Here is a 14,855-nt window from a genome sequence, read left to right as displayed (position 1 = left end):
GGGCGTTTTGAACGCCCAGCTTTTTCTGTATAATTCTTCTACTGAATGTTCTGAATATTCAATTCTCTGTGTTACTGACTTGAAAAGACACAATTTTGAAAAAAAATTTTGAATTTTTAATGATGAGAAACAATAAAAAATACGACTAAGATAAAATAAACAATGCATGCAAGACACCAAACTTAAAAGTTTGTATACTAAGGACTATAACAATTTAAAAATACATGTAAGAAACAACAAAAGACACAAAATAAGAGAAATTAAAGATCAGAGCAATGAAATCATCAAGAACAACTTGAACATCAATGAAGAACATAATGCATATATTGCAACAAGAATAAAGACATGCAATTGACACCAAACTTAAAAATTGACACTTGACTCAAACAAAAAACATAAAATATTTTTGATTTTATAAATTTTAAAAAAAAATTTGTGATTTTTCGAAAATTATATGGAAAAGAAAATAAAGAGATTCAAAATTTTTAATGAGAATTCCAGGAATCATGCAATGTTAGTCTAAAACACCGGTCCAGAAATTAGACATGGCTTACTAGCCAGCCAAGCTTTCAGTGAAAGCTTCGGTCTAAAATACTAGACATGGCCAATGGCCAGCCAAGCTTTAGCAGATCATTACTTTCAACAGCAAAATTGATAGAAATCAACAAGCTCTTGTGATGATAAGTTGAAACCTCGGTCCAAAAGTTTAGACATGGTTTCACAACCAGCCAGACTTCAACAAATCATCATGAAACTCTAGAATTCATTCTTAAAAACTCTAAAGAACAAAATAGAAATACATTTTTGTATTTTTGAAAATTTTTTCGAAAATAAAAAGTAAAAAGCTTAAAGCATAAAGTAAAATTACCTAATCTAAGCAACAAGATGAACCGTCAGTTGTCCAAACTCGAACAATCCCTGGCAACAGCGCCAAAAAATTGGTGCACGAAATTGTGATCATCAATGGCGCCAACAACTTGGTACGCACAATTGTAATATCAACTCTTTGTCACAACTCCGCACAACTAACCAGCAAGTGCACTGGGTCGTCCAAGTAATAAACCTTACGTGAGTAAGGGTCGATCCCACAGAGATTGTCGGCTTGAAGCAAGCTATGGTCATCTTGTAAATCTCAGTCAGGCAGATTCAAATGGTTATGGAGAATTGATAATTAAAAGATGAATAAAACATAAAATAGGATAGAGATACTTATGTAATTCATTGGTGAGAATTTCAGAGAAGCGTATGAAGATGCTTTGTTCCTTCTGAACCCCTGCTTTCCTATTCTCTTCTTCCAATCATTCATACTCCTTTCCATGGCAAGCTTATGTTGGGTTTCACCGTTGCCAATGGCTACCTCCCGTCCTCTCAGTGAAAATGGTCCAAATGCGCTGTCACCGCACGGCTAATCAGCTGTTGATTCTCGATCATGTTGGAATAGGATCCATTGATCCTTTTGCGTCTGTCACTATGCCCAACACTCGTGAGTTTGAAGCTCGTCACAGTCATCCCTTCCCAGATCCTACTCGGAATACCATAGACAAGGTTTAGACTTTTCGGATCTCAGAAATGCTGCCAATTGATTCTAGCCTATACCACAAAAACTCTTATCTCATGGAATGGAAGGCTCGGTTGTCAGGCGAGGCAACCATGCGTCATGAATCAGGAGGCTAAGAGATACGCACTCAAGCTATTGCAAGTAGAACGGAAGTGGTTGTCAGGCACGCGTTCATAGGTGAGAATGGTGATGAGTGTCACGGATCATCACATTCGTCAGCTTGAAGAACGAGTGGATATCTTAGAACAGAAATAGGCTTAAGTTGAATAGAAAAACAATAATACTTTGCATTAATTCATGAGGAACAGCAGAGCTCCACACCTTAATCTATGGTGTGTAGAAACTCCACCGTTGAAAATACAAAAGTGATAATAGTTTAAGCATGGCCGAATGGCTAGCCTCAAAGGTCTAAGGACTAAACGTCCAAAGATGAAAATACAATAGCAAAATGTCCTATTTATAGAAAACTAGTAACCTAGGGTTTACAAAAATGAGTAAATGATGCAGAAATCTTTTTCCGGGCCCACTTAGTGTGTGCTTAGGCTGAGCATTGAAGCTTTCACGTGTAAAGACTTTTCTTGGAGTTAAATGCCAGCTTTTGTGCCAGTTTGGGCGTTTAACTCCAGCTTTTATGCCAGTTCTGGCGTTTTGACACCAGAATTTCTATGCTGACTTGGAACGCCAGTTTGGGCCATCAAATCTTGGGCAAAGTATGGACTATTATATATTTATGGAAAGCCCAGGACGTCTACTTTTCAACACAATTGAGAGCGCGCCAATTGGGCTTTTGTAACTCCAGAAAATCCACTTCGAGTGCAGAGAGGTCAGAATCCAACAACATCTGTAGTCCTTTTTCAGCCTCTGAATCAGATTTTTGCTCAGGTCCCTCAAATTCAGCCAGAAAATACCTAAAATCACAGAAAAATACACAAACTCATAGTAAAGTCTAGAAATGTAATTTTTATTTAAAACATAATAAAAACTAACTAAAACATACTAAAAAGATACTAAAAACAATGCCAAAAGTGTATAAATTATCCGCTCATCACGGATCTACCGATCCGCACAATAATAATTAAAAAATAAATAAATATATATGTTTGGTATTATATTTACTTGTTTGTATGTTTTAGTTAGCAACTATTATTCATATATTGTATTATTTTATTTTTGTTATTTAGGAAAAGTTTGATTAAAAATATTTTAGAAATAAATAAGTTTAAAAGTATCAAAGAAATATTATTATTGAACTTTTTACATAGAAATATGATTAAAAAGAGAAGGTTCAATTATGCGGATATATCCGATCCGATCTGCACATTTGCGGATCGGATCAGATTTGACACTAAAAATGCGGATATCATATCCGATCCGATGGGAATTGTGCGGATCGGATAATTTTCGGCCATATCCGATCCGCGTACATCCCTAATTTTCTTAGAGCATGTTATGTGATCACACACTTTTTGTGTTGACAACTTTATGAAGGTTGGATTAGTTGATTTAAAATTATTGGTCATTGACTAAATTATAAAATTATCTATGATTTTTGTAAGGTTTTATTACGAAGATTAAAAAGAATAATAATAGGTTACTAACCAAACTTATAGCCACGCTTTAAAAGAGTGGCTATATTGTACAGTAGTTATCAACAACTACGCTTTAAAAGCGTGGCCATATCTTTCTCTATTGCCACGCTTTTAAAGCAAGGCCATATCTCCCACATACGGCCATGCTTTTAAGCGTGGCAGTCTATAAAAAGCATGGCTAAAGAAAATGTGGCGATAGGTCACCAAAAGCATGGTGATAGAGCAACCGCCATGCTTGCAGACGTGACCCTTTCAAAAACGTGGCGATAGCACAAAAAGCGTGGCGAAAAGCTATCGCCATGCTTTTTTCAGCTTTTTGCCACGCTTTTAGAGTTATTTTCTTGTAGTGTGCACCAATTAGTGTACCCAGAAAATTTGGTGTTCTATCTTATTCACTCTGCATGTTGAATTCACTGGATTCGAGACTAGTGATAAGCAAAATTGTGGTTTGCGATTGGGAAAGTAGCCCTAGGGCTACCAAGGGTTTGGTGGTGAAAAAAGCTAGTGGACTTGGAATGATCCTCACAAATGGAAGCTCTAATGGTGAGGTTCTCGTCGGCGATACTCACCTCATCTCGACGTGCGTCGAGGGCGCAGATGAAGGTGACATAAACCTTTTCTTGATAAATCAAATTCAAATATAATACTTTTCTCGATAAAACTCAAAACATAATCATTTCTTTAATAATTCAAAATCAGCTAATATAATTCTTAAAGTTTTTGAAAATTTATTTTGATCCCCAAACTTTTTAAAAATTACACTTTAACCACTAAACATCTAAAAATTCTATTTTAACTCACAAAATTTCTTTTATTTAACTTCCATCCCCAACACTATTTCTTAATTATATTTTAGACACAAAATAGTCAAAATATGAGGGTTTTGTGTTTTTCAAAGAACCAAATCAAACTCATCAAAAGTTCATCAAAGTTACTTGATTTTAACTAGTTTATCAACGGTTTTTGGTAACTGATTTTCCACAACTTTTAATTTAATCTTATGGCCATCAAACCTCATCAAATTTATCTCAAAATACCACATCACAACAGCTCCAAAATAATCAAAATACCCCAACTGGCTGTTCATACTTAGCCAAACCAAAATCTCAAGCAAACAACAAAAATTCAACATAAACTTAATCAAATTCAAACAATAATCAATGAAACCAACATTCACTTATCAAATTTATATTTAATTGTTATAAAATTACCAAACCCAACCTCCGTATAGAAATCACAACAACTGAAGCTTCAAGGAAGATTTCAGAATGAGAAATTGAAGAAGAAAACGTCAAAATCGGCTACTCCACCTTTGGGACTCCCTTGGCCAAACTTTGCATAGAGAGACAGCAGCTCCACCATCAATTTTTTCCAAATAAAAGTGATGTCAACGTGAAGAGAAAGAAAATACGAATACTTTGATCGAATTAAATTTTTTTATTGGAGTTACAGATCGCAAGAAATCGAAGCTTAAAGGTCATGGTTCCATGAAGGTATTCATTTTCTCTCTTAGGTCTTTCTCTCTTGTTTTTCTTATGGTTTCAATGGTTCATGAGAGAATATAGGATCAGCTAATTAATAATGGTGGTGTGGTGGCAAGGGAGGGGACATGTGTCACGTTCTTAAGCTACCGAGTCAGCGATTCAAATTATAAAGATCTTAAACGGATAACTATGAAAGCTGAATATATTAAAACACAAGTAATAATATATATATATATATATATATATATATATATATATGGATAAATATGTATGAGTTACTAATATAAATGACATTAGTAACATAATGATAGAAGATATATGATGAAGCATTAGCAAAGCTAAGCTCACCGAAAAGTACCAATACTTACTCATATTGGCAAATTTTGAACTCGATAATAATAATATTAACTAAACTTTTATTTTAATCAAAGTGGGTAATAATAATAATTTTATCCTTTCTCGAAATATCTTGATATAATAAAAATTATATAAAAATTCTAATTAATTTAAACTCTAGTTATCATAAAATCAATTATGTAGAATATCTTATTATAGAAAAATTATATAATAACCTTAATTTATCCAAATTCAAATGATAATAATAATTATAAAAATCAATTTAATTTTTCCTAATAAAATAATTGCTAAAAAATAGTTCAAATTAATAGAATAAATCATAATTAAGTTAAACTTTAATAATCATAAAAATCAATTTAATTATTCTTAGTAAATTAGTTTCTAAAAATAAGGAGCTCCAATTAATAAAATAAATTATAATTTGTTTATATTTATATTTTTCGAAAATGCGGGTCGTTATATTCTACCTACCTTACAAAAATTTTCGTTCTCGAAAATTGATGCAAGATGGAAGAAATTTAAACTAACTTTACTTTTGAACACATTAAGAAAAAGCAAAAAGTTTTGGCAAATATAGTTTTCAAATACCAAGAACTCGTATGATTTGAATATAAGAGAAAAGTGTGATGTGAAGTATGTAAGACCCGGTTAATTAACGGCTAATTAACTCATAAATGAGAATTTATTCTAGAAAGCCAAAAATGTTATTTTTATGGCTAAATGTGATAGAGGAGATTGAGACGAGAATTTCGGTACCAATTTTATAGAATTCAGACCAAGATTGGACCGAACGGGCCAAACCGGTCTAACCGGACCCAAAGTGGGTCCTTGGCCCAACTAAACTAAACCAAAACCCTAGTTTTCAGCACTCTCTCTCCTCATTTGAGACAATAAACACGCTGAAATGGAGGCCATGGAGGGAAGAACACTCTCTCAAGTTCTATCTCTCACTTGATCTTCAAACCACCATAACTTTTGATCTAGAGCTCCGATTGCCGCTCCGTTTGTGGCCACGTGTTCACCGCGGAGAGCTCTACAAAACCCATATAATTAATCTTGAGGTAAGCCACGTTTTATTTTTCGAAATTCCAGCCCTTGATTTCGAGTTTCATGAGTAAAAATGTTGAGATTTTGGGTTCTTTGATGTTATAGGACCCAACTCTCTTGAAGGAGAAGGTTAATCTTGTCTCTTTGGACCTTACGTATGGTAAGATTCTCAACCCTAGTGTAATTTGTTGTTCTATGAGGTTTGGGCATTGAGATGTTGTGTATGGGTATGATGATTGTGGCTTAGGTTGTGTATATGTGAATATTGGAGCTTGATTAGTAATTTTGGAAAGCTTGGAAGAGGGTTTTGTGTGATAAAATCTGTTCTTGGAGGTGTTGATACCTTGAGAGCTTGTGGACAAGTGGTTTGGAAGTGCTCCGGTTGAGCTTGGGAAATTGGCTAAGGTATGGTTTCGTTTTCCCGTATCTAATATGTAATGTGGTAGGAAATACTTAGGCTAGAGGCCCTAAGATAGGCATTGAATTGATGATGTTGTGGAATGGTTGAGATATATGATGTGATCATATGTGTGATTATGAATATTGATGCCTTGATTGTGTGATATGTGAGAAAATGCATGTTGTGATATATGCTTGATGAATAATTGAGGTTGAATTGATGGGTGGTGCCATATTGTTGGTGAGTATGATGATTATGTATAATGATGGTTGATTGAAAATTGATATTGTTAGAAATTGGGATGAGAAGGATGTATGACATAATATTGTGTTTATCCTTTGGCCTTTTGATTGAGAAGTGTTAAAATGGTTGGAGGTAGTTTTGAGAATTTTGGTAAAATGTCAATGCGTGAGTTGAGGATGGCTTGTTGTTGAATTTGGTACACTTTGATTGATTTCAAAGAAAAGGGATGAAATTGGCATGTTTTAATTAATTTTGAAAAGAGTTCAAAGTGGCTTGTTTTGAAAATGGCACTTTGTGGTTTTGAATAAAAATATGGTTTTTGGGCATACTTTGACGGGACATAACTTGGACTACGGATCTTTGATTTGTGCCAATTCTGTTTAGAAATGAAATTGGATCCGGGATGTCCATGCCGTTCGAAGAACGGGTGAAAAATGATTTAAAATGAGAGAGTTATGACCGTCGGAAGATTGGGGGTTGAATCTGTGAATTCTGCAGCTTTTAACTTAGAAAATTTTTAGCAGAATGACCCCTTGCGCGCAGGCGCACTTGGCGCGTATGCGCCGTTCTTCGAGAAAGCATCATCCACGCGTGCGCGTGGAGTGCGCGTACGCGTGGCCCTGTTTTCATCCCAAAGTTGATTTTTGAGTTTTAAAAGCCAAACTTCATACTTCTAAGCCTCCAATCTCACCACTTATGTCTTAAATCATTATGATATGCCTAGCATGAGGAAAAGGGCTAGTGAATGTGGTAACTTGCGAGTGAAGCAAGGGAAAAATGAATGATCCATGAGGATCAAAGATGATTATGTGAGATGTGGAGGATGGCGGTGGAAGTGCTTGTTATGCCATGGGCCGAATGGCCGTAATTGTTAATGAATTGGCTGGTTATGGATTTAACCGTGAGCCGGATGGCTGGATTATGCCGTGTGGCGGCGGAGCCATGTTTATGGCTAAGTATAAATGCATATATGCTGTTGAATGAATTGTGAATGTTGGCACTTCCACCATTGGAGATGAGGGTTTCCCTGGGTAGTAGCAATGGCTAGCCACCATGTGCTCCAGGTTGAGACTCGAAGCTCTGTTAACCCAATGTCGTAAGTGTGGCCGGGCACTGTGAAAGGCCCGGATGAGCTCGCCCCCATAAATATTCACCAGTGATGGTGATGGATAAATATTCACCAGTGAGGGTGATAGATATGGATCATGATTATGATCAAGTTTATGATGAGTATAACTCGAGTTGGGGATGCACGACAGAGGGACAGTCCAATGGCTAGCTACCAGGACTTGTCGGGTTGGATCTATAACCGACAGATGATATCATCAGCCACTAGGGACAGGCATGCATCATAAGCATACTACATGAATTGTTTGAGATTGCCTATTTGACTGCATATTACTTGCTAATTGCCTAAATGCCTTATATGTTCCTATTTGTAAATCTCTTGTCTGATATAACTGTGTTTGCTATATTATACTCCTGCTGGTGGTTGGGAGGTCTGAAGGAATTGGAAAGGGAAGTATTAGTTAGACTGAAGAATCTTTAGTCAGTTGCCACTTACGGTTTAGCTTGTTTATAAGCTTTGATATTATCTGGAGGAAGTTCTAGGATTGCCTTCGGCTTTCCTCTATTATTATGTATTATATATGTGGAAGCTGTTACCGTACTGGGGACCTCTGGTTCTCACCCATGCGGATTTTGTGGTTTTCAGATGCAGGACGCGAGGCTTCTCGTTGAGGCATGCTGGAGACTTCTGGATTAGCGAAGATCCTTTGTTCTCGGGACTCTATTGTGATTTATATATCTTGTTTAGATACTTTTATCTCCATTAAATAATACAAATTGTGATGACTCTTCTTATAGGAGGTTTTGGAGAATAGGTTTTTGTATTTGTGTCCCTTTGGGTTTCCTTTGGGGTTTCCTTATTTTATTATATGTATATATTGCTATGCTCGGACCGGTTATCTTTGCAACCGGACTTTGAGTCTTGATATTCCTGTTTTTGACACTCTTTATATATATGATCTTGCGCTAGCTTATCCTTTGCTCGTTACGTTATCAATCGGAGTGTTGCGCTTTCGGGTTATGGTTTTTGTTTACCCCTTTTTCTACAAAGGCTCCTAGTTATAATCAATCATTCATACTACTATACGTACTAAATTTTTGGTTTTAGAGGTCGTAATACCATGCCATCTCTGAATTATGACTTAAGCATAAGTCTCTGTATGGTAGGGTGTTACAAAGTAGAAGTTACAAGATGATTCAAAGATCATTTTGTTGCACCAGAATAAGTTCAAAATCATATCAAAGAGTACTGGATTCATGAAAAGAAGTATAAACAACAGCAAAGAGAGATAGCTCAGAAGATCCAAGCAGATATTTACAAACAAGGTCAAGCAAGGATACATGCGAACAAAGAAATAAGATTAAAAAATAAGAAAATCACTTTTCAGGAAAGAAATCCGAACAAAGTATTTCAATGAAATTATAAAACAAAGGACGGTGTACCAAGTCACAAGATACAAACTAGTATTGCGATTCAAAACCGAGTTAATCGTGAAAATTCACCTCTAACGTTCCCAAAATCCGTTATTCGCATCACCTATTAATTCTATTTCATCTATGACAATTCATTAGTGCTTCCGTATACACAAATCATCAGTATTAAGTTGGCCAAACCTAATACCATGAGGGATGCACCGGTTGACTAACCGCATTAATCAATAGACATTCAGAATATGCAGTGAAGCATAGTCAATCCATTCCCAAGGCTCTAATAGGAACAAATTGCTCTGATACTATAATCTAACACCTTACTATCAGAATGTCATGCTTCTAGGTGCGCCATTCTGATAGCAGGGTGATGAGCGGATATTTTATACGCTTTTTGGCATCATTTTCATATAGTTTTTAGTATGTTTTGTTTAAGTTTTATTAAATTTTCATAGTTTTTAGTGCAAAATTCACATTTTTGGATTCTACTTTGAGTTTGTGTGTTTTTATGCAATTTTTCAGGTATTTTTTGGCTGAAATTGAGGAGCTGGAGTAAAAGTCTGATTCAGAGACAGAGAAAGTGCTGCAGATACTGTCTGGATCTGACCTCCTTGCACTCGAAAGAGCTTTTCTGGAGCTACAGAAGTCCAAATGGAGCGTTCTCAACGGCTATGAAAATCTAACATCCAGAGCTTTCTAGCAATGTATAATAATCCATACTTTGCTTCAAAATTGAAGGCCCAAAACTGGCGTTCAACGCCAGCCTCCTACCCTATTCTGGCATCCAACATCCAAAGGAGAAGAGACCAGCGTCCAACACCCAAGTAGAACCCCCTAGCCAGCGTTCAACGCCCAAGGAGCCTCCTAGCTCGTGGATCTCAATCAAGCTCAGCCAAAACACTCACCAAGTGGGCCCTAGAAGTGGATTTTGCACTAAAAGACTGTTTTACCCTTCTTATGTAATCCTTAGTCATTAGTCTAGTATTTATTTGAGAACTTTTACAATCTTAGGGACCTTTTGACAATTTACACGTTTATGATTGTATTTTCTATCAGTATGAGTTTCTAAACCTCCTAGGTTGAGGGGAGGAGCTCTGCTGAGTTTTATGGATTAATAAAGTACTACTGTTCTATCCCAATATGTGTTTGATTCTCTATTCTAAGATATATATTTGTTCTTCATCATTATGAATGCATTAAACCGGCACAAGGTTATCTCATTCTATATGAGTTCAGAGTGAGTTTTTCATCGGATAATGATGAACCACTAGCTTGATTATATATCTCTAAGACAGCTAATCCACGATTTCATTGGGGACTTCTCATGACACCAGTTTAGCCAAGGTATGGGGAGATTAGAGTCTTTATGGTAAAGGCTAGAACCAAGGGCACAGCATTCTCTGATCTGGAAGATTCGACCATGTCTGTGGCGTTTTGAGTAGGATCACTAAGGAGAATGAACTGCAGGAGCTTCACCCTCAATCAGACTGGATCTGCACTAACTCTGGGGTTCAGATTTGGAGGAGCATTGGCGATCTCTTAAGAAAAGCATTGATCACATACAACTTTCCATAGAAGAAATCATTCACATTTGGAATAGACAGTAAGACCGAAGTAATCCAAAAGAACAAAGCATCTCCAAGACTTAGCCATCTTCTTATCATTGCTTTCACCATCAATTGAGTAACATTTTATTTATTTACTTTTATGCGTTTTAAACAAACAATCAACTTTTCTATCCACCTAACTAAGATCTATAAGATAACCATAGCTTGCTTCAAATCACAATCTTCGTGGGATCGACCCTGACTCACTCAGGTATTACTTGGACAACCCAGTGTACTTGCGGGTTTAGTTGTGCGAAGTGTAAATTCCGCGCACCACAGGGGTATTACGACGACTCTCATATATTTAATAATAAGGTATAATTCTCTACACGTAAATCTATCGATGGTTTCACTAAAAACTTAAGACTTTTCTAACAAGAACAAATAATACATTTTCACATACTTAATGTTAATAATACATTATAGTGACACATACAAAACCAATTACAAAACTAACCCCTCTGAATAAAACTCTAACTAACAAGGCGAGGGAAAAAATAAATTTTAACAACTCAACTTGTAAACATACTCTTATATGCTCCTATAGCTCCTCACCAACCCTTCGCACCTATAGTTAAAAGGGGTGGAAATAGAGGATAAGAATTAGGAAGTTCTTAGTAGGACCGGGGTGTATAGTTATATAATCAGTTTATTACCATAACCAACAGCAACAAGCAGTAGAATACATTTAGACTTAACAAATAAAGGACACAGAAATCAAACAATCATATAGCACACCCACAATCACAGAAAACACACTCACAAACAAATATGTGCAAACAAGTATGATGCATGTATGTCCTATGGATAATGAGCTCATTTGTTGGTTATATAGCCAAACCTGACATGTCCGGTAGCTAATCCGGACACCATCTCTCTGTTGCGCATTAATACCATTAGAGAAAATATGTGCCCTGTCATCATTAGAGGGATTATGTGCCCTATCACCATTAGAGGGAATAGGTGCCGTGTCACCCTTACAACTAGAGAGAAAACACAGACATACTTGTCATTAATCAACCTCATCCATGTATCATTTATCATATTCATTCAATTTCATAATCAAACTCAGATTTGAAACCCGGAGCAAGTGGACAACACCACTGCATCTTTTTCGTTGTCTCTTCCCCAAATAAGTCAAACTCGAAACATAAACCTTTTCTTGATAAATCAAATTCAAGCATAATACTTTTCTCAATAAAACTCAAAACATTATCATTTCTTTAATAATTCAAAATCAGCTAATATAATTCTTAAAGCTGTTGAAAATTTATTTTGACCCCCAAACTTTTTAGAAATTACACTTTAATCACTAAACTTCTAAAATTTCTATTTTAACTCATAAACTTTCTTTTATTTAACTTCCAGCCCCAAAACTCTTTCTTAATTATATTTTGGCCACAAAAATAGTCAAAACATGAGGATTTTGGGTTTTTCAAAGAACCAAATCGAACTCATCAAAAGTTCATCAAAATTACTTGATTTTTAATTAATTTTTCAACAATTTTGGTAACTAATTTTTCACAGCTTTTAATTTAATCTCGTGGTCATCAAACCTTATCATTTTTTTCTTGAAATACCACATCACAACAGCCCCAAAATAATCAAAACATCCCAGCTGGATGTTCATATATAGCCGAACCAAAATCTCAAGCAAACAACAATAATTCAACATAAACTTAATCAAAGTCAAACAATAATCAATCAAACCAACATTCACTTATCCAATTTATATTTAATTATTATAAAATTACCAAACCTACCTTTGTACAGAAATCACAACAACCAAAGCTTCAAGAAAGGTTTCTGAATGAGAAATTGAAGAAGAAAACATCAAAATTGGCTACTCCACCTCCAGGGCTCTCTTGGCTGAACTTTGCATGGAGGGACAGCAGCTCCACCATCAATTTTTCCCAAAAAAAAAAGTGATGTTAACATGAAGAGTAGGACGATACAAACACTTTGATCGGATTAGATTTTTTATTGGAGTTATGGATAACAAGAAATCAAAGTTTGAAGGTCATGGTTCATGAAGGTATTCATTTTCTCTCTCACGGTCTTTCTCTCTTATTTTTCATATGGTTTCGGTGGTTCATGAGAGAAGATAGGATCAGTTAATTAATGATGGTGGTGTGGTGGCAAAGGAGTGGGCACATGTCACGTTCTTAAGTTGCTGAGTCAGCTATTCAAATTATAAATATCTTAAACGGACAACCATAAAAGATGCATATATTAAAACACAAGTAATAATGTATATAGGGATAAATATGTATAAGTTACTAATATAAATGACATTAGTAATATAATGATAAAAGATATACGATGAAGCATTAGCAAAGCTAAGCTCACCGAAGAGTTCCGATATTTACTCATATCGGCGGATTTTGAACTCAATAATAATAGGGAAAGTACGATTTTGGTCTCCAAGGTAGGAGTTGAAAATTTTTTTCATCCCCGGCCTTTTTTTTCTACAAAATGGTCCCAAAGTTTTAACTTAATAATAGCCATGGAGATCATAACAGCTATGAAGATAGCTGTGGCTCACATCGATTCGTCGTTTAGAGCTCGATTAAACCATGCCTATTCACAGTCATTGAGGTCTTATCCATACCAAACAATCAATATTAAGGTGATCAGTCTTAATATCTCAAGTTAAGCATGAACATTCCCAAAATGAGTGCTCATAGACATTCATGCCAAATGTATCTTGAAGATACCCTTACAGCATGAGACACACAAGCAGAGTATGCAATGAAGCATAGTCAGTCCACTCCCCAGGCTCTACTGGGAACGAACTGCTATGATACCAAATTGTAACGACCCAATTTCTGGTACGTCATGATCATACTAGAAACTGAGCGCTACCAACTTGTCTTCCTAATTATTATCTATTATTTATTATATGAGCCTGATTCGTTGTTAAAAGCGTAGTTATTTTGCGAGATATTTTTTTTGAAAACGTTTGGATTAATAAACAGAATCACTCACAATCAATTCGCAAATAATAAGAAATACCAGAGTTATAAACAACCACACTTACATACATCTCAATAGTTAATATCATTCGGTTATCCAGCCTTTATCAGAGTAAAGATCTTTAGTTAGATTACCCCTATCTATTGCTAGATAATAACTTTATACATATATATACATAGAACATCTCAGGCCCTGACCTGTTCAAGAAGTCCCTAAGCTGGCACCCAGACTAGCCTAGACTCTATACTCACCTAGTCCCTCTAAACAACTAAGGCGAGGGAAAGTATGTTCTAAGCCTTCAAAACTCGAGTCGGGTCGAATGTCATCAAAAGGTGGAACATCATATACTACTCCTCTGCACGATTAGTCATTGCCACATGACGTCTCTCTGGTACCTCATCAAGTAGCCACATAACAGGAGTCTCGTACATAGGATTTAAGTAAAAGTTTGCATACAAACGGGGTGTAGACGTTGGCTGGTCTCACAGTATATACATATAAACAGGTAACGGAGTTCACTCTAGACTCAGAAGACTACGTAGAGCAGAATCCTCTTTGTGAAATGGTCATCAGTAGGTTACAGAAGGGTACTCCTGCTTCCATCTGAAGGGGGAAGGGAGGGAGAAGGGGTAAGAACTGGGGAGTTCTTAGTAGGGCCATGGTTATTAATTAAGTTCATTAATTCTATGTTGCTTGGAAGACGAATAACAAAATATAGGGAAGCAGTAAACAGAAGACAGATAAATAGAGAAAATAGAGAAACTAGAAAACAGATCACAAACAGAAGAATACAAGAAAGTAAAACACAGACATAGAGAATAGAATACAAATAAGGAAAGCATACATTCATACAACAATTATAACAGAAGAAATGCACAACCAAGTATGATGCATGTCTGTCCTATGCAGGCCATGAGCTCACGTGTCGGTTTACACCCTGCAGCCCGACATTACCCAGGAACTAGTCCTAGATATGGCTTATTCTCTGTAGGTGAACTTCGGCCTACAGAAATAGCACTCCCGTAAGTGAACTTCGGCTTACAGGAATAGTCTAATCACAATACAACAACTTTCTGTAGGTGAACTTCGGCCTATAGA

Source organism: Arachis ipaensis, chromosome B6 (assembly GCF_059453495.1).
Source record: "Arachis ipaensis isolate K30076 ecotype BB chromosome B6, ASM5945349v1, whole genome shotgun sequence".
NCBI classification, from domain to species: domain Eukaryota; kingdom Viridiplantae; phylum Streptophyta; class Magnoliopsida; order Fabales; family Fabaceae; genus Arachis; species Arachis ipaensis.
Note: the sequence above shows the minus strand (reverse complement) of the source record.